At 40.9% G+C, this 19116-nt stretch overlaps 1 protein-coding gene across 1 annotated transcript in view; it reads left to right on the plus strand.

Annotated features, from left to right (window-relative positions):
• Positions 1–19116, plus strand: part of LOC103745148 (spermatogenesis-associated protein 16-like) — a gene marked incomplete at its 3' end in the record, with an annotated part of 90435 nt that overhangs the window by 34679 nt on the left and 36640 nt on the right. The window lies entirely within an intron of this gene.

Consider the following 19116-nt stretch of genomic DNA (forward strand, 5'->3'; position numbering starts at 1 on the left):
TAACAGTGTACTTTCCTAGCATATCACAGGGCTGAATTTCATCGCCAGACACCAGAAATGGAGACAGAGTGAAAGATGATTAGGTACATTCATAGATACATAGACAAATGGATAGATAGATGATAGATAGAGAGATGATAGATGATAAATAGATAGATAGATAGATAGATAGATAGATAGATAGACAGACAGACAGACAGATAGATAGATAGATAGATAGATAGATAATAGATAGATGATAGATGGATGGATGATAGTAGATGATTGATAATGATAGAAGATAGATAGATAGATAGATAGATAGATAGATAGATAGATGATAAATAGATGATAGATAGATACATAGATACATAGATAGTCGATTTAGTGTCCCCAAATGTCCTTCAGTGTTGGTACATCCACTGGAGCCTGGTTAACCTATCAAGAGTCCCATCCTTGAAAGAGACCGTGTCTCTCCCTCTCCCAGCAGCCATCAGTTACCAAAAGTTTCTTAGCATGGATTGGGGTTTCTTATCACTTCTCCATGTCTATGCTGGAATGTTGTCTGGCTTGAGCTTGCATGAGACTTTTACATGTTACCACCATACTGTGAGTTGATATAAACTCCAGACCAGCTGTCAGGAAGACTGTTTTAAGACAGAGGCCACCCAGCTAGACTGAGAAGCACTCCCGGAGCCCTTCCCTGGCTGGGGCTGAGTGCCGGAGGGGCAGCACTTCTGCCTTCCCAAGTCCTCCAGTCCCAGGTCCCAATGCCTTCCTCTTGCTCATCACCTGGAGCCTTTCTCGCTCTCCGCAGGCTCACTGTGACATTCCTGCAGTTGTCTCAACTTTTTCATCCTCTCACACAAACTGTCAGTACCACTCCCACAAAGGCTCTCAAGTCACAGACTTCACTTTCACCGGCTTGTTGTCTGACACAATCTAATGGGCCTTTATCCCTGTCTTCACTGATGGCTGTCATTGATAAGGCAATCCTGTCTCTCTCTTGGCTGTTAACTCCTCACAGTCACTGCCTCCTGCTAGGTTCTAATTCCCTCAGCTTTCCACAGATAAGAACACTCCAGAAGTGAGCTGAGATAAGCTGAGAGAGGCCATCTGACTTGACTGAAGCCTCCCCTTCTGAGCAGGAGGGCCCCACAGGCAATGTGTGTTTTCACATCAGCCTGTCCTCTACTGTCTCTTCAGGACCTCAGGTGACCTATGATTCTCAGAGCAGCATCTGTGTCCAAACCAATTCCCCGGAGATACATTTTTGAGCCATATTTTTTCCTCGCTGATCTTCCCTAGAGAAGTTATCTTTTATGTGTTAAAGAGAAATACATAATCTCAAAACCTGATGCAACCACACACCTCCTTCCTAAAATACCATCAACACCAGTGGGTCATGAAGCCTGAAGGACAATTGGCTTTATCCCGGGGTGATCAGTTCATCCTCAGCAGTGATGTGCTCTGCCTCTGCTTTCACTCCCCGCCATGCGGACCATGAGGATGTCACAAGCGCTTCTGTGGTTACTATGGTGGCACGTCTCCCATCTCGCCCTTGTCTTACACGTTCCTCTCACATAGCGGGTTCTCAAGGAACATTTGTTGAATGAATGGATTCATGAATGAATGAATGTTTACCTTTTCTCATTGCATATCTAAGACATCTGTGAAGTATAATCTGGGTCTTCTCCAGGCTAGAAGTCCTTGGTTCCCTTACTGATTTCTCATAAGAGAACTTTGAAGTTTATTACCTGACCAGTTCCCAATACCTGTCCTCTAAACTTTCCCCAGTATATCTAAGTTCAGCTAAGTAGGCATAAAATACTAAACTTACAGTTCATGTATACAGTTGTCCATAATGATCTGTGTGCTTGGAATGCATTTATCTGCTTTCCTAACAAATTTACATCAAAGAATAGAGTACATGTAAACAAAAACTAACTAGCAGCAATTTTATCAACTCATAAAAAGAATATTTTGACACTCCAAATCTAGCTACATGATTTTATTATGCACTTTTAAATTAATTTTTATTTGGGGAAAAGAGGCTTTGTTATATCATTAAACAATTTTTAAAGGAGAAAGTTAAATCATGATTTTATAATTTGCTGCAGTTTTACCACTCATTTATTTTCACCCGTCTTGCCCATATATGAAAATAATTTTAAATAATTGTAAGTGTATGGTTTGTCTTTTGTAATTTACTTCCTCATTTAAAATTATATTGTACATTCTTCTCATGTAATAACCAATTTATTATTTTGTCAGCTTAATGGCGACCCATCAATTTCCCACTTGTTGGTAATTTAAAGTTTTCAGTTCTCTCTCTTGGAGAAAAATGTCAAGAGTATTATCAAAATGCCGTCTTTCTTCCTAAATCTCCTGCTTCTTTCTGAATTTTCCATTTGTTACACTATAAAAGGATTTTTCACTTCTACACGGAGGAATTTTGTTTACATGTATACTCTTTATTTCCAGTTTTACATCGGCACAGTAAGAGGAAGCTTATAAAATTTTTGATTAAAATTATTCATTAAGCCCGAAAGCACCATTTTTTTAAATAAATGTCACATGTGCAATTTGAAGGATTAAGGCTCTTTTTAAAATGACTACCATTTCTTTCATTCTATAAGAATGAACAGCAGTTGGTGCCAGGCACCGTGCTAGGAGATGATGGGGAGGAGTGAGCAGCGGTGTGATTTAACACCTAAGATAATGAATGGGAAGCTCGAGAGATGGCTCAGCGGGTCAAGGCCCTTGCCGCCAAGCCTGGTGATCTGAGTTCAGTCCCTGGAACCCACATAGTGGAAGGAAAGAATCAACTTCTAGATGCTGTCCCTCTGACTTCCACATGGCATATAAATAAAGGATAATAAATAATAAATAAATAAATAAAAGTTTAAAATAAAATAAATTTAGAAAATAAATGGATGAGTGTTATAATTGGACAACTAGAAACATTACTTCCTTTAGACCCAGGCACAAGATTCCCTTGGCTTTGGTCCCAGGTTTCAAAGAGCCCCTCTCTGGTTTCAGCCCCCATCCAAACCAAGTGACCCTCTTTACTAGGCAGACTCAGGGAGGCATGTAACAGACCCCAACTAGACCTGCCTCTGAGCCCCAGGGATGCCAGACCCTGCCCAAGGTACCCAGGCCAGCTCCCAAATCAAGAAGAGACCACTCTTCTGGACATTGACATTGCTGGTTATCTGGTTACACTTACACATAGTAAGGGGGAAAGGGGTTGGAAACAGGTTTTACTGTGTGGTCCATGTCACCCACACCTATAACTTGAAAGGAAACCTTGCCTTGTAGTTCCAGGATCAACTTTTGACATTATGATATGGTGTCTTCTACAAACATGTTGGGCCTCATTCACAGCTGTCCTGGGCCACAGGATATACATGCATGATGAAGGCAGAAACAAGCAGGGAAAGGAGGAGTGGCTGCAAGGGGTGGAAAAGGGGTGCGGAGCTCCTTAGTCACGCCACTGTGAAGAACTCAGAATTCTGAGAATTCCAATTTGAACCTGGTTTTCAAATATATCTTTAAGGATATATTTGTCAAGGAAAAATGATGGAACATATTTTATATAATGTTTGTTAACTTGATTTATAGTTTTAAAATATCTAGATATATGAGATGTGGACTTTCATGTATATTCTTGCCCTCGATCCTGCAATACTGAGGTGGGTTTGGTTCAAGGTGCTACGGAGACACCCACCAAGGAGATGTAAACCTCAGTCAGGGAGCCATGGAAGACTTTCCACAGAGAAGTTTAGCCATATGATATTCTACTATCAACTCTACGACATTTATAAAGAAAGAGAAGTCATACATATGCCTGTCTTCATCAATGTCAAAAATACACCTGATGAAGTCACAGCAACAGCTGCATTCATATTCAAGAATAATGGCACCATGACCATAAGAAAGGCCTCTATATGAAGCTGAACAGTGACATGCTTAGGCAGCAAATACCACCATTCATTTCCTTTCAAACTTACCCAAAGACTGCAGCCACCTAGATATTATTTAACCTGGCTCTTAATTTTCCAGCTTGTCTATTGTAGCAATATTTTATTTATTCGTTGAAGTTTTCATACATTTATACAGTATATCTTGATCATATCATCCACTATTATGTCCCTCCAGCTCCTCCTAGTGTCCCCACCCTGTCATCCTCCAACTTCATGTCCTTTTTCACTGTTGTCATTAGTCACACCATGTGTCCAATTAGGGCTGCACATGTGCACATGGGTGTGGGGCCACCCACTGGGGCAACCTACTGTCTTCCAAGCCCAAAAGTCAAGTGATTCGCTCCCACAGCAACTATCAGCTGCTAATATCTCCCCCACTGATGCTGGGATTTTGACTGGCTTGACCTTGTCCTGGTCTTATGCGGGTAACCACAGGGGCTGTGAGCTGATGTGTGCAGCAACCATGTCCTGTCTAGAAGTCAGCATTTCACCAGCTTGTCTCCTTTGGCTGGTGTTAATTTTTCTTTTCCTTTCTGGTGACTTAGTAAGCAGGTTTTGCGCAAAGACCTCTGCTTTCCTTGCTTAATTCCACCGCATTTTGAAAGTTCTTTACCTCACTCTGGTCTGTCTTCATTGTTGCTGCTCTGTATTGCTTTTTAAGACAAGAGTTTCATAAAATTGCCTCCTTGTTAAAGTCCACTTTTATCTATCTCTGATGATTTTCCTCTTTCAAGATTCAATCACAGTCTCCATTTTGCTTTATGGCTTCATATTTGTTTGGTTGGTCATTGCCTGGAGCTGGTGTTTAGACCAGGAAGCAACTCATTATTCTCCCAAATGGTTCCTGTGTCTCTATTATTAATCTGCATCTGCTGTAGGCCAATAGCTCCCCCCTCAGCCTCCAGTCTTCACAAATAATCAGGAAGTTGGCATAAGAAGAGGTAGTGGTAGAAATTCTGGCCTGGCTGACTATGAGCCACAAGCAGTTAATCTGATATAAACAAGTCATACAGCGTTCTTAATTTGGGTAAGAATACACATCTATTTTAAAGCTGTTTGCCTGGTCACTGGCCAGGCATCTGTAAGCTTATGTGCAGATTCATTCTCATTCTCTCTCTCTCTCTCTCTCTCTCTCTCTCTCTCTCCGCGCATCTGTATGCTTATGTGTAGATTCATTCTCTCTCTCTCTCTCTCTCTCTCTCTCTCTCTCTCTCTCTCTCTCTCTCTGTCTCTCTCTCTCTCTCTCCTTCATTTTATTGCTCCCTGAAGCTAGAAATTTCCAGAATTTCAATAGTTTGATATTTTTCCATTAGGGTTCAAGGAGTTTTTGTAAGCACAGACCATAGAGCAACCTGCCATCTTTATGAAACAGCAGCTTGGGCTCTTCTTTCTGGCTCTCTCAGTTTCCACAATAGAACACTTGAGGACCCAAATCCCAGCTGTTTCTCACAGCTCATTTTCAGAAACATTCCAGGCTTGTCTATGATATTGCTCTTTTCTCTCCAGCTTTTTAGGGTACATAGTAATTTGGGGAACCAAGATGTATTTGTGCCCAGTTCCTGTACATTAGGTAGAACTTAAAACTTTCAGAAATGTGCTTTTGTCTCTGACTCTTTAAACAATTATAATCCAGAGAAGCCATTCAGAACTTGTCCAGCCTCGACAATATCAGGAATTGCCTAGACCAGAATCTTCTCTTAGTCATCAAACTGATCTCTGAGGTCACACCTTCCATAAATCCTTGACCACAGTCTCCAGTGGCTTCAGTACCCATCAACCCCACTTCATCCCACCTCACCTTCCCTTGCACCCACAGCTCTACAAGTCAGGCTAAGGGACTGACGTGGCCTCACCCCAAGTCCTGCAGTTTCAACGTGAAAAATCCAGTCTCAGTTTCTCGTCTGTTTTAAAATGTTTACTTTTATTCTTTGGCAAGTTCATACACATACGTATTGAATTTGGGTCATTTTCACACACACCTCCATCACGCTCTCTCAACTCCATCTGCGTAGTCCTCATCTAGTCCGTAGCTACCGGACCTGCTTGGGTGTATCTTCAGTCTTTTCTCTTCTTCTTTTCCTTTTATTTCCAAAATCCATACATACCAATGACTTCAGCCCATTCTGAGTACTAAGTGATAGTGGAATATTAAAATTTAATGTTACAACTTGAGACAGAGTAAATTCATGAAAGAGTAACGACAGCATTACTTTTGATCCCCACTAATACTGGGCAGTTTTCTTTTTTTTTAATAGGGTCTAATCTGTGTTTCCGAAATGTTCTCAGATGTGGGTTTATCCCTTGGAGTCTGGCCAACCTACCAGGTGACAAACCAGTAAGGCAAACTGACTCTCCCTCTCCCAACAGCTATCAGTAGATCCTCAGCTAGGGCAGGGACTTCTTGCCAACCTCTGCCATCCATGCTAGGTTTTTGTCTGGCTTGGATTTACTCAGGTCTCGTGCATGCTTTCTTAGTACTATGAGTTCATCTGTGCAATTACCCTGTGGCGTCCAGACAACACAGTTTCCTTGTGCTCATCCACCACCTTTAAACCCTCTTAAGGTCAATGTCCCTCCATGACTTAACTGTCCTAGTCTAACCTCCCTGTCATAAAGCTTCTACCATCTCTTAATACTGCCACATGGGAGGCCAGCCCTCCAGCCCATACATTCTTAAAGAAAACAACATCCAAACCAGAGCAACCCTGCATTTTAAAAAGTGAGGAGCCGGATTTTTTGAATGCTCTCAAAGGGGAAAATGCTGCTTTGACAATCCTGGGGTTATACTTTGTAGAATGGAGTTAGCTATTATTTTATGAATGTTTTTTGACCATTGTTTTTCTTATTTATGTTCACCATAATATTGTCAACCATGCACTTTGAGACTAGAAGTGATTGCAACTCCTAATGAGAACTGCATATAAGATATTTGTGACTTGTCAAGAAACAAAGACAATTTAATCTGTACTTCTGCCCTGTGTGTATCAACTTCTTTGGACAGTATCATATCTTTTTTTTGGTCTTGTTTTTGAGACAGGGTCTCCCTGTAGCCCCAGCTGTCATGGAACTTACTATGTAGACCAGGCTGGCCTTGGACTCAACAGAGATCTGCCTGCCTCTGCCTCCCAAATGCTGGGATTAAAAGTGTGCACCACCACGCCCTGCTAGTACCATATTTTAAACTGTTCCTTTATAAATTTAGGCAACGGAAGAAATTTCTTAACAAACTAAAACATATTCAGGTGACTTGCCATACGGCATTAGTGATAAACACATTTTTTAAAGTGTATCACCAAAATAAAGTTGCAAAAATGAATTTGTAGCACAGACTTTTATCCGCGCCCTTGTAATCCTTGTAGCAGTGATTTGAAAATACTAGTGTGGATAGTTCCTTCTGCTCAGCCGCATTCTTTTCTTCTGCTAATGTGGAAGGTAGACGGAGTGAGCCATGGGATGGGGCTTGCCTCCACGCTTTGAGCATTTAAGGAAGTGGCATGGTACAGGGGTCACCAGCAGCTGAAGGAAGGCGTGCAGTGCCAATTAGGGAATCATTGGCTCGTTCTGACGTCACTCCTTGGCAGTGAATGGGGTCCAAGGAACCTTGATCACCGGAGCGTCGGTACTCGATACCATCTCCCCTGTCTGCTCACCCAGCCTCAGTGGTATTTGAATATCCTTTCCAGTGCTAGGAATCAATGCGCACGGTCAGGAGCGGTGAATCACAGCCAGTGTGATGTGGTAGCAAGTGAAACTGGAACCAGCGGTGCATGCTGCGTTTTGGTCCAGCCTGTCACTGTATTTAACCAACAAATACAATTTGATCCAAGGACTTCTTCTAAAAACGATCTTTTAAAAAGCACTGTTTTCAGCTCTTCTTTTCTCTCTCTCTCTCTCTCTCTCTCTCTCTCTATTACATTTGTCCTTTTATAAACTTTGCCTCTGCGGATCAAGGCAGATTGCTCTAGACACGTGTCTCCATCCAGAGCTCAGTATTGCTGGTGCTGCAGCGGCCAGGGCTGAAGGACTCTGTGGTGCTGTAGAATTTGAAAATGTAGTGGTTAAAAGCAGGCCCTCTGGGCTCCAGGATTTTGTGAGATGGAACCCAAAGTCAGTTATTTGCTATAACTTTGTGACCTTGAGGAAGTCATTTAAATCCCCTAAGCCTACATTTTATCATCTGTAAAATTAAAGTATATAGTGCCCATCCCATGGCTAAATCGAAGTCCGGAACTTAACACAATTGATGTCATATGTAAGTAGTCAGTATATAATTCCTATTGTCGTTACTAGAATACTAAGTTTATATTTTACTGTTTCTCTCCAAAAGTATTTTGGTTATCACGGCTTGTGGGCGTCATTCCTTACATGACTAGCTAAGATAATAAGATGAACTTTTTTTTCCTTCATATATTTTTTTCTGGGGTTCTCCATCAGTAGCAGACAGGATTCAAAATGGTGCCCCCATTAGCCAGGTCCGTTCACAAACTCTGTTTATGTCTGGGTGAATATTCCCTTTGAGATACAGATGACATTTACATAGCAGCTTCAGGAAACTAAACAGGAGGATATTCATCAGAGGGAGAAGAGGGAAGGGGAGAGGGAGGGAGGGAGAGAAGGAGGGGGGAGCGGGAGGGAGAGGGGGAGAGAGCGGGAGAGGGAGAGAGAGGGAGATAGAGAGAGGAGGGAGGGGGAGGGAGAGGGACAGAGAGAGAGAGAGAGAGAGAGAGAAATTGCTCTCTTCTGCACTTGCACTGAGAGGCAGAAAAGTAAGTTGTCCCCTGAAATCCTGGTTAATTCTCTGGTGAAAGGACACACTCCTTTCCTTTAGGTCTCCCCACCAGCTCCTGGAAACTGCACACAGGTTGTATGCTGGAATTTCAAAGGCTGCTTTAAATTCCCTTTCAGGAGACCCTCTTGCCTCTGTGTGCCTCTTTTCTCCCCTGAGTATTTACATTTGAAAATAGTACTTCTCTTTCCTAAATTCTTACCTTCTTCTATCATTTCTCAAAGTCATTTGAATTAAGGAAAAGAATTAAGACTAACATAAATTTTATATAATCAGAAAACAAACAAAATATTTCAGATAGAAATGTACAAAGATGTGGGGAAAGTCTAAATCTGCAACCAGAAGAATTGTTGTGATTTCCTCCTCAGCTGCTCAGGGCTGGTAGAACCATATACAGGCCACTAGACTCTTCTGACTCTATTTTCACACACACACACACACACACACACACACACACACACACACCACCAAGGGTGGGATCCAGAGCCTGACCACCAAGCCTCATAGACAGTCAGTGAAGAAAAAAATATAGGGTAATGTATGTAGAGGTGTCATGTAAATCCCAAATCTTCTTGTACATGCTTTTAGTAACACAGGGATAACTCTTGAAATGCTCTTCAGAAACTAAACGTTCTGAAGACTGCTGCAACTAAGGACCACAGAGGGATGAAGGTTCTCTACAGCCAGAGCATCACATGGCACATTTTCCCTCTTTTGACTTTAGGATACAGTGACAGGAGGTAGATGACATCAGCCAAAACATATTGACATTTTACCTGAAAGACCAGTGAATAATTTTAATCCATTTTAAGAGCAAACTCTTTTTAAAGTCATAATATCGGCTAATATATTCCTCTCATTTACATAATATAATATATTCTTCAAATTTTTATTATCCCCGAGTGGCCATAAAAATCTAAGCTGTTTAAAATGTCTTTTTTTCAGATTTATAGCATTCCATAAAAATTTTACGTGTTAAAAAAATATTTTCTACTTAGCCCAAATTATGCTGGCCTCATAGTTGTTTTTTAAAATAGTTTATTCACCATAGCATAGAATCAAGGTGTTAATCTAAACATACATTCTGGGAAGCAAAATGTCCATTGGTAATGGTTTTTTTTTTAAATATAATAATTAGAAATTCACACCTGATATAGCAATGTGGATTACATGACCTCGGAACGACCTTCTTTCTTGGTCTGGAAACAGAAACTTCTTGATGTCTACAAACACTATACTTGTAGACAGTGCGCTAGCTCACATCACTAATACACTTCTATGCCCTGTGATGAGATGCACTAAACACAGTGTTTCCCCTTCTCAAATTCCTTTTAGAAACATTTATCTCCAAAGCGGAGGATTATCCAGATGCCAGTCCCACTAGAACTAAGAAGTGAGAGAGATAAACGTCTAAGGACAGTGTTTCCTGAAATGAATTGTGTAAAATTTTGGACCTTTCAGATGTTCTTTAAAAAAAAAAATTTTTTTAAGTGAGTAGATTCTGTTGCCAAAATAAGTTGGTTTTTGTTGTTGTTTTTCTTTTTTTTAGCTTTTTAAATTGACTTTTTTGGTGTGTGTATTTCATACAGAACATCCCAAACAATCTTATTCCTCTTTATACCGCATCCCAAATGGCACCCTCCCATAGCCCCCCACCCCCTCTGGAGCCCATATACTCTGTCATCCCTGTTACTGTCCACTGTGTTCTCAGCACCCCCAGCTGTTCCCCAGGGCTTGTCCATCCACTGAGTCTAGTCAGCCTATCTAGAGTTCCTTGTTTTAGGATGATCAGCTCTTCATCTAGCAGCAATCAGTTGCCAACATTCCTTTAGATAAGATTGGGGTCTGCTGTTCATTTTCCCAGTTCTATGCTGGGTTACTCTCTGCCTGAGTTTGCATGGGGCATGTGTATGCTGACACCATTGCCATAGAATCATATGAGCAGATTCCCAGGAGCCTGTAGGACTGTGTTTGCATATGGTCATGCCCATCCTCCCTGGCTCTTACACTCCCTCTGCCCCCTCTTCCACAATGGTCTCTGAGCCTTGGGTGGATGAAGTTTAATAAAGGGGTCCTATCCAAGGACCATAATTTAACAGACTCTTTCTTAGTCTCTACACTTTGGCCATTTATGACCTTTTGTGTTCCTGGCCCTCTGCTGCATGAGGGAGCTTCATTACTGAGAACTGAGAGATTCGTTAGTGTCCTCTTCTTTATCCTTGTTCTATGTTCCATAAGCCTTAGGTGTAGAGGTTGCATTGCGAATGTGTCCCTTAGGCCTCCATGCTTCCAAGTGAAGCCAGCCATGGTCGAAAAGGACCTTTGACTTATCTTCACATAGATGTAACTGGTAAAAGAAAAGAGCCAGGGGCTCCTCCCAAACCCATGTGACCCCTGAGGAACAGATCCTCAAATGACCTTAAGAGTAAAAATAAATTGGTTTATCTGGGCCGATTGTATGGCCTTAAACACCCAAGAGGAAAGTATAACCAAAAAGTAACGTGTTCAGTATATTTCTTTAAGAGTCCAAGTGTATAGCTAAAGGCTACATAACAAGAAACAATGCCAGACAGGCTACACCTTCCTTTGAGTTGTTGGTCAGGGTAGTCCAAGAGAATCCCAAAATTGCTCGGGCTATTGCCACAGACCTCAATGGCCTCCCAGAACTTGAAGGTAAGACCCTACTGACAAAGACAGAACATATGTTAGACACAGGATTTGAAGAAATAGAGCTGCAACTGACCTGCAACCACTTCCCCTGAAGGCAGGTCTCATAGGAGAACACTATGAAAGTGCCAAGGGAAGACATCAACGGATGATCCAGCACCAGCTTCCAAATAACCACATCAACGGCCAGCACAGCGTACTCCATTGGTGCAGTAATGGCACTTTTGTCTTGGGGGCAATCAAGAGCTACCTAATTTGACTAAAATCCCACTCAAAGGGAGAAAGCTCAAGTATGGTACTGCAACATGACCTAATACACATGGCCGCAGTGGTCATAGGTCTTAGAGAAAACCCCAAAGCTATCACATCGCTAGACAAATGTGATTTCTTACTTCTTGCAAAATATGTGTCCTCATATTTACAGACAAATATCCCAGTCAAAATAAGTTTTTAAATACTGTATACCATCTCATCCTTTTAGACATTTTTTTAATTCTTTATTTTATTTATCTTTATTTTATGTGTGAGTGTTCTACTTGCATGTATGTAAGTGCACCTGTGTCATGCATTGCCCTCAGAGGACAGAAGAGGGTTATGGATGGTTGTTAGCCACCTTGTGGTTGATGGGATTTGAACTCGGGTCTTCTGCAAGAGCAGCCAGTGCTCTTAACTGCTGAGCCATCTTTCCAGCTCCCCCTTTAGACATTTTCAATATGTAGTAGCCTAACAGTTTCAGAAACTTTTCTGTCCTAACAGCACTTGTGCTACCGGAAAAAAGGAGAAAGAACAATGATCTAGAGTCCTGTATTTCAACAGTGTCACACTGGACGTCTTTCTACCATAGTATGGAGTTAAGGAATTAGGGAAATAAATCCTTAGAAATGCCTTTGCTTGTACAGACAAAGCTATTGCTCCCAGTTCTGCACATCTCCCCGCCCTGCCGCAGCACAACACATCAACCCCCCACCTGTCTTCTCAAGTTATGAATTTGGGCTTGGCCTTGACCAATGCAATATCAGTGGGCCTGAAATGAGAAAAGCCTTAAATTGCATCTATGTCACTGTCTTCCCCTCTCACATTTCTGCCCCTTGCATGAGAAGAACACGTCTCCTGGAACATGCCTGTCTTCTGTTCTATGTCCCAGCTGACTTGGAGTTAACTAACCTCCTAGAGCCAAGGTCAGCTGAACAAAGCTAAGACAGGCGAGCCAGACTTAGTCACCTTGCAGGAGGGAGGGAGGGAGGGGGCGGGAGAGGGAGAGAGAGACAGACAGACAGAGACACAGAGACAGAAGCAAGGAGAGAGACGAAGACAGAGACAAAGATACAGAGACACAGAGAGAGACAGAGACAAAGAGAGACACAGACAGAGACAGAGAGAAAAAGAGAGAGAATATGTGTAATGTATGTGTGTGGGTTTTCCAGGTTGAATGATATAAGTCAAAGTCTGGGAATGGTTTGTCCTGCAGTGTTTTCATGGTGACTGTTGACTGGTTTATTATTGTATAGGATGTTTGCTACAAAATAAATGTCACAGGGCTGGAGAGATGGCTCAGCCATTAAGAGCACTGGCTTCTCGGTTCCCAGCACCCACATGGCAGCTAACAACTGTTCATAACTCCAGTTCCAGGGGATCCAACACCCTCTTCTGACCTCCATGATGCTTGCACGACATAGATGCACTTACATACATGCTGGCATTACACACATACACATAAATAAAAATAATAAATAAAATATTTTTAAAAAATAAAATAAATGCCACCATAAGTGGAAAAAATACATAGAGAAATCAAATCATATTGAGGTATAAATGTGGGTTATTGGTTTTTTTTTAAATTCCTCTAATTCTTAAGTTCTTGAAGACTCTGTCTTGTCAAAAGCATACAATTCTTTGGTATCCTCCTTGGTTTAGTGTGGTTATTACAATATTTCTGAGGGAAATATTCCCTCTCACAGAACTCAACTTTTCCTAGTTACACAAGATGAAGTTATGAGGAACATTAACTAGTAGGGACACACACTGGGAAAAAAACAGTGTATCTTCAGTTTGTACATGGAAGCAGAATCTCACAAACTCTCATTACCATCAACCGTCCTCAAAATGCGAGGTTTTCATGTGACTACTGTCCTGAGAAGAAGAAAGGGTAGTCCTGAAACTCTGCTGCCAAAGGAGCCAGTAGTTCTCTAAGGAAAGCCACAAGCTCAGCAGGCAGTTCAGCACCACTATTCAAGGCCCACATTGGGGCCCAGCCAACACCCGGTGATCTTGCTAGAACTGTGCCCCTTCTCTTTCTGTAGCATCACACTGTCACTATATCCCTATATCCATCACACGGTCCTCCTTCTCCACACTTTTTTGTAGTCTAGCCTTCTGAATTCACTGAATTAGCCACCTCTGTACAATCGGTTATTGTAACAAGTAATTAATGTGTGTAAAGGTGTCTTACCCCATAGACGCTGAGCTTCCCACATCCCACTGTTTTCTTAATGGTAGTCCAGTGATGAGAAAGAGGGACAGAAAGAGGCAGAGATACAGAGAATAGAGAGAATGGAGGTAGAGATTGAGGGACAGCGATAGAGAGAGATGACAGAGAGGTGATAGAGAGGACAGATGGAGATGAGATGACCATAAGTCGGAAAGCAATGCTTGATGGCTGTTGGGATTCACTCTGACATTAGTGGTAAGTTGAGGCACAGCACTGCACCACACCTGACAGACATGGGACTGAGGTGAGCAGCGAGACCTCATGTGGCTCTTACCTCTAGCACTTATACTCTGATAATTTAAAACCCTCTCTTAAACCCAATTTCCTCATCAGAAAATAGGGAGTAATAACATTTAATAAGAAGCCATCTATAAAGGATTATATTTAATGGGATGCCATATATAAAGGGCTTATCCCAATGCCAAACACATAGCTTTCAATAAATGCTAGCTGCGAAAATCACCATACAAGACCTGAGCTGCATGTGATAATATACTTACCTGAAAATACAAACAACTATCTTAAACTAAGGATGACCATTAATATTATCTTCCCTTTAAAACTCTAGCTTTATGAATTAAAATGTGGGGGCATAAAAAAAGATTTATTGTATTAATTCATCTCACTTCTGTCACACTTTAAGCTGCCTCACCCGTTAGCGAACTAGCGTTTAGGGGTATCCCTTGGAAAAATCCTGAAGGTTAATGCACATCATCTGCATGCTTCAGCGCATAAGCAGATTACTGGCTGGTCAGATCAAGGTGAAACATGGTGGAATGAACCCACAGTGGCCACACCTCGATTTTAAGGATCCTGGGAAGAAAAAACCAAGGCTGAAACACAGCTATTTTAACAAACAGGAGTAGAAGTGATTAATTACTTTTTACTGTCATTCAACAGCTTGTCACCCGGGGAGTAAACTCATTTCCCATCAATTTAATAGAGGTCACATCATGGCCTACTTGGCTGAAAAGCATTGCTCAGAAACCCTGATGGTTCGTTGAAGTCCAGTGATGTGTGAACACAATTCTCTGTACATCTTCGCCCTACATACCAGAGTGTCTCTCCTGGGCAGAAACTTGGGTAGCTCTATGTGGTGCTGCGTGGAAAGTCGCAAGTGATGAGTTCCTGAAGCATTCCTCTTTCCCATAAAAAATGATAGCAAATGTAAACTGCTGGGTGCTGTTCCACAGTGGAGGGCCTCTTTCCATGCTGCTGAGAGTATGAAAAGACAGTCACTGGGATAGAAAACTGTAAGTCCTAAGATAAGACACTTGGAAACTTGACCACCTTAGTGTCTGAAAAGGAATTTCAAAAATCCCATCAAGAAATGTGGAGGATAGAGGTTAATTGTGACTAATTTTCCTTCCACCAAATGCATTAATTAACCCACAAGAAGTGATTAAGGAAACCAAAGTCGGATAAATGCAAGGAGCTACCAGACGCCAGCTGGAATTTACAACAAACAGACAAACAAACAAATAACTGAGCCCAAAGGAAGAGCAACTGTAGTTTATATTTTCATCCTTGGTATTCAGCATTGGCTTTTCCCACATCTCAGTCTTTGCTGAGCTTCTGCTTTGGCTTCATCTTCAGACAGACCTGTAGTAAAGAAAGGTCCCCTAATACTGGGTTTCTGTGCAATTACAACATCAGTACTCTGATGAAGTCTATAACATGGACAGAACGCATGGCCAGGCATGGTCTCTGGTGCACGCTTGTAATCCAGGACTCAGGGACACTAAGAAGGATCATGAGTTGAAAGTCAGCCTGGAGATGTGCAGCAAAGGCGTACATTACATATTCTTACCTATTTTAAACAAATACTGAAATTCCTTTGTGCACAGTTTTTAAAAATAGATTTAGTATTTCTTACATAACAGAACTTTGAGCAAACTTCCAGAAGTGTTTTCTAACTCCAAAGTATAATTATATTATTATTTTTAGAGAATTATTAAATATTTTTGGAAAGTGTATTGGAATTGGAATTTGATTCTAATTTACTACCAAAATCTCATTTTAGCATCTAGCATCTCATTAAAAGAACTTTTACTCCTAAAAGATTTTACTGAATTTCCCTTAAATAGTATGCTCTTAGTTTGTGTATACTTAATTTGGTATTATTTTAGAGCGCCTTCTGAGCTTCAAAATTAACACCTAGTATTATTTTTTTCCTAATTCAAAGTATTCGTACTGAAATTCAAATTCAAAAATTTAAAACTTTTTATTCCTGTGACTCCATGACCTATTACTTCAAGGAGTTGAAATGCCTGTGGAGGCCACAAGAAAGCATGTATCACCTGCAACAGGAGTTACAGAAGATTGTTAGCCATCACGTAGGTCCTGGGAATTGAGCCCAAGTCCTCTCCAAGAGCAACCAGTGCTCTTAACCACTGAGCCATCCCCCCCAGCCCCAAAGGATATATTTTTGAGCAAACAGTATAGAACACGGTATGCTCCCTGCATCCAAATTGCTTTACATCACATTAAAGACCTTCATCTTCTAGAGAATTAACTCTTTGGTCTGTGAAAGTGTCTGCTTGGAAATGTTAGATTCCATAAAATATTTGGAATGTTTTTCAAGATCCTGATGCCAGCATCCTGTCCATAGCAACCTGCCTGCTTCTTTCAGCTTAATACATAATACTTTGCTCTATTGCAAAGCTTATTTCACAGGTGTACTGCTTTGGAAAACAGCAACTAAGCAATCTTTGGTAAAATCAATAAAGTTCTCAAATCTACAATATTTGATTGATAAAGCAAGATGATCTCAAATATACATAGAACCTTCCCAGAAGGCTGCCTGTTTTCTCATTTTAATCTAAACTGAAAATTTATCTTGTCTTTCATGAAGTATTCTCATTTGTGTGTTAAGAACAATCATTTTCATTCCTTTTCTGTCCTTGAATGTCATGAAAATGAAGACTGTTGCGGTCGTTAGGAGATTGGACATTTATTCTTCCCTCTCACTCAATGTTCATAGACAATGTCTTTAATATTAGGAAGTCTGGAGGTCAGCTGCCTCCTGCCATGAGGGATCTCAAAGTCCTTCTGGAGCCACTCGCAGATTCTTCCTCAAGTGACCCGCGCACCCCGTCAAGATGTGCTTGAGAAAGAAGGCCAAGGGTGGAGTGGAAGATGAATGACTTGTTTCTTTTTGTTTAAGATTTTAAGACTGGAGTAAAACTTCTGCTCTGATCTAACAAATAAAGCTAAGAAAGTTTACAAATGTAATGCTAGGAGACTGTGAATAAAAACTCAACTAGAGCAACTCTTTTCCATTGCTGTATGTTTTGTATTAATAGTTATGCCACACAATTATTTTTTTCCAGAAAATTGTGTTTAGTTATTTCTGGTCCTGTAGAATTATATTGGTAGAAGGAAGGAGATGCTGTGTCCGATGACCTATCCAAACTGTGATACTTTCTACAGTTATATTTTAAAGTCTGTTTACAGCCACAGTGACATTTCTGAAATCGGGCTCTCGGGAGTCTTTACTCGATCTGTGTTAAATGCTTTATCTCTTTCATTACCAACGTCATCATGTTGTGTCCATGAATCATCTAACCTCAGCAGCACTGCCTGAGATCATTTCCACGGCACCCTCTACACATATTCTTTGCCTTTGTTTTCTTAAAAATAACTGGAACGCCGCAGGGGGTGGTAATATTCCTCACAAGAGCCATAGAGAACCTAACAAAATCCCCCATTACAGACATGGGAAACCTCCCTTCAAGTTGTTGGTCAGGGTAGTCAAAGAGACTCCCAAAATAATATAGACTAGTGCCTTGGTTGCCTCCCAGAACTTGAAGGTTAAGACACCACACACTTTGGACACAGTAGTAGAACTGGAACTAATCTCAGTCTCCTCCCCAAGGACCAGCTCTCATAGCATCCAATGGTGCTATGCAAGCTGCCAAGGGTAAAAAACAATTACTAATCCGACCTAGCTGTAAAGCCTTTGAATCACAACAGTTAACTCACAGATAAGCATACTTCTACCTTCAGCAAAGAAGCTTATTTTTTCAACAGATGGAAACCATTATAGAGAGCCACGACTGGTCAAAACCTAGAGAATAAGTGACCATGGAGTGCCCAGTGTCAACTGACATATCTACAGTGCAATCCCTACACCTAAGGCTCATGAAACATGGCAGAAGGGAGGCTGAGATGCAAGAGCCAGAAGACCAGGAAGCCCGCTGCTGAGTAGGGTCTTCCAGACATGACAGGGAAGCCCCACCCAAGAAATTTCAACAAGGTTGCCTAAACAAGGCCTGCATAAGGTCAACAAGACTTGACACACCACTGTGAATGGGAGAGATTTTACAAGGTCCTACCTCTAGATGAAGAGCTATAGGGAGTCGATGGTTGCAGAGAGAGAGAGAGAGAGAGAGAGAGAAATATGAGAATGAATATCAATTTGGGGACAAGCTCCTTGATTCCTTAGCCAATATCAAGTGTCCTCGCTAAACGCATGTACATACAAGCAACACTAAATGGATTCGGTAGGTCATACATATATATATATATATATATATATATATATATATATATATAGCAATAATAATGAACCATTATGTGACCTAGAGGTGGATGTGGGAGAAGTTGAAGGAGGGGACGGAGGGAGGACTGGAAATATTACATAAATATAGTACTTACTCATGAACAAAATCCTCAAAAAAAAATTTTAAAGAACTGAAATGTTTTGGAATGTATTTCTGAGATCCTTTATAAAAACGTGAATAAAAGTTGATACTTTGTGAAACATAATTTGAAGTTAAAACCCCTGCATTTGGACCCATTATGCGGTTGTTGTCAGAAGAGAAATAATAGCTTATATGCTTAAATATCTATTAGGATTAATAAGAAAAAGATTAAAAGGGAAAGGAAACTGGCAAGGATTAGATGCAAAAATTTATACAGAGCTTAAATTATTCAAAATTCATGGAAATTCTAATTAATTCACATGAAAATACGAAAGCAGCAATTTTTGCCTGGCAAATAGCAACAGATCCTTGGTAAACATTTATTTACTAAATGCTAAGTGTTTCCTACCCATCAAACTGGAAGAGAATTTTGAAAACACTACAAGCCACAGGACAAACAGCACATGGCATCAGACAGCAAATTCAAACTAGGGATGCAAACACCTGGGTTCAACATTCTTTTTCAAAAACAGCTTATCGTTTTGAATTAAACTAAAAAGGTAA

This window comes from Nannospalax galili, unplaced genomic scaffold (assembly GCF_000622305.1).
Source record: "Nannospalax galili isolate Female #2095 unplaced genomic scaffold, S.galili_v1.0 scaffold863, whole genome shotgun sequence".
NCBI lineage: Eukaryota > Metazoa > Chordata > Mammalia > Rodentia > Spalacidae > Nannospalax > Nannospalax galili.